This window comes from Colobus angolensis, unplaced genomic scaffold (assembly GCF_000951035.1).
Source record: "Colobus angolensis palliatus isolate OR3802 unplaced genomic scaffold, Cang.pa_1.0 Scaffold238, whole genome shotgun sequence".
Taxonomy (NCBI): Eukaryota; Metazoa; Chordata; class Mammalia; order Primates; family Cercopithecidae; genus Colobus; species Colobus angolensis.
The window spans coordinates 114,348-117,239 of NW_012115577.1; positions in this window are offsets into that span (position 1 = coordinate 114,348).

Here is a 2,892-nt window from a genome sequence, read left to right on the forward strand (position 1 = left end):
TTCACAATAGTTCTGAAATCGTAGGATGATGAGACTCAAGACTGGCTGGGATTTGTTTTCAAAAAACCATCTCCAAGATTTGTTGATCTTTTGAATGGTTTTTAGTGTTGCAATTTCCTTCAGAACTTAACACATTCTTGACATTTCACAGTCTACTTTCAGTTAATAATGTACTAGTACCCATAAATATAGAAATATTGCAATCATTTATCCTCTGCAAAATGTCCATCTTTTATGGTATAGATATTATATGAAATAAATCTGTATAGGTTGTAAGTCCCACGATAAAAAACTTTTTCTTATCTTTAAATGGTTCTATGTACATAAAGTAAGAATAAATGAGGGGAGCAAGATAGCCTTTTGCACTTAGCTCAGTATTTACCATTTTTGATCATCTTCATCTTTTCTGATCATCTCATTTTCCACCTGGTATCATTTGTCTCTAGTCTGAAGAATTTTCTTTACCAGTTGTTATTGTAGAGATCTGCTGGCGAGAAATTCTCTTAATTTTCTTTTACCTGAAATATCTCCTTATTTGCCTATCCTTGAAGGACATCTATGCTGGATATAGAATTCTTAGTTAACTTTTTTGTCCTCTGGCACTTTAAAGATGTTATTCTACTTTCTTTTGTTTCTGTGGTTTCTAATAAGAAGACATGGGTCAGGACAAGAGCAAGAGAGAAACAAAAACTGGGAAAATAACATGGTAGACCTAAAACTTGTCATATCAATAATGACAAAAACCTCTATGAATTAACACTCTGATGAAGGGCAGAGATTGTGTGACTTGGTTTAAAAAAACACGGAACCCAACTATATGCTTTTTCCAGACATGCACTTTGTTTGTTTAATTTAACTTTTATTTTTAGTTAAGGGGCACATGTACAGGTTTGTTATATAGGTAAACTTGTGTCATGGGGTTTTGTTGCACAGATTATTTCTATACCCATTAGTACCCACCCAAGTATTAAGCCTTAGTACCCATTAGCTATTTTTCCTGATCCTCTCCCTCCTCCCACCCTCCACCCTCAAGTGGACCCCAGTGTGTGTTGTTCCCCTCTATGCGCCCATGTATTCTCATCATTTAGCTCCCACTTGTAAGTGAGAACATGTGATATATAGTTTTCTATTCCTGCGTTAGTTTGCTAAGAATAATGGCCTCCAACTCCATCCATGTTCCTGCAAAGAACATAATCTCATTCTTTATGTGGCTGTATAGTATTCTATGGTGTGTATGTGCCACATTTTCTTTATCCAGTCTACCATTGATGGTCATTTAGGTTGATTCCAAGTCTTTGCTATTGTGAATAGTGCTTCAATAAACATATGTGTACATGTAAGACATGCACTTTCTTTTTTAATTTAATTTATTTTACTTTAAGTTCCAGGATACATGTGCAGAACGTGCAGATTTGTTACATATGTGTAGTCTGCCATGGTGGTTTGCTGCACCCTTTCACCCGTCCCTCCCCTCACCCCTGACTCCCCAACAGGCCCTGGTATGTGTTGTTCCTCTCACTGTGTCCATGTGTTCTCATTGTTCAGCTCCCACTTAAGAGTGAGAACATGCGGTGTTAGGTTTTCTGTTCCCATGTTACTTTCCTGAGGATGATGACTTCCAGATTCATCCATGTTTTTGCAAAGGACATGAACTCATTCCTTTTTATGGCTGTGTAGTGTTCCATGGTGTATATCTACCACATTTTCTTTACCCAGACTATCATTGATGGGCATGTGGGTTGGTTCCATGTCTTTGCTATTGAATACAGTGCTTCAATAAACATACGTGTGCATGTGTCTTTATAGTAGAAAGATTCATATTCCTTTGGGTGTATACTCAGTAATGGGGTTGCTAAATCAAATAGTATTTCTGCTTCTAGATCTTTGAGGAATGGTCACACCATCCTCCACAATGGTTGAACTATTTTATATTCCCACCAACAGTGGAAAAGCATTCCTATTTCTCCACAGTTTCGCCAGCATCTATTTGTTTGGATGAACGGAGGCAAGATGGTGCACTTCCGGGTTCTTCATCCCCCAACTTTTCCCGCGCGCACGAAAATGCAGCCGGCGACCCAGGAAGGTGCAGACCAACTGGGCATGCGCCAGGTGACGTCAATCCGAAGAGACCTACATTTACCTGGTCGCACCTGCAGAACACCCCCCGACACGCCTGTGCCCCGCCTATTGCCCTCCCACTCATAGAAAAGCCACTCCGGACGGATGCCAGGCACGGACTTCCCAGCTTCCCCACTGCTGTCGGGACTGCCGGAACTCCATCCGAGAGCTTCACCGGGGGACTCTGTTGGCCTTCTTTGCCGGAGGCCGACAGACCTCTTCCCCACACCTTAGGTGACCAAAATAAACTTGTAGTTTTGCTCCTGGCCTTTGCCTACTCGCTGGTTCTTTTGTGCTCGCTCTGGTGGTCTTAGAAAAACAAGTCAGGTGGTGCCGAACCCGGGAGGAGACCCCTCCTCAGGGCCCCCAGGGTCCAGGGAGCCTCCTCCTCCTCGTTCCACGCCGCGGACGGACCAGGACCTGAGACCCGCTTCCCTCACTCTCACGGCCTCTCTGGGGTAAGTGCCCTTGTCTCCTCTTTACCTCCCTCGGCCAAAAGTCCTGCGCAGGTCCGAGGTCCATTTTGAGCCACCAAGTGGCTCAGGAGACCCATTCAGGACGGAGACATCTGCCTGAAGGTAATCTCCACTTTGGCTTCAAGAGCTTCCAGTCTGTCTCTGCTGGTTCCAAAGGACGCTTTGAAGCCAGGCAGAGATCCACTTCCATTTCCATTGTGTCTATTGTGTCGGTAAAGAGGAAACAAATGGGAAACCCCCAGTCCAAATTTCCAAAGAGCACCCCCTTAGGGTGCCTCCTAGCCAATTTAAAAACCTT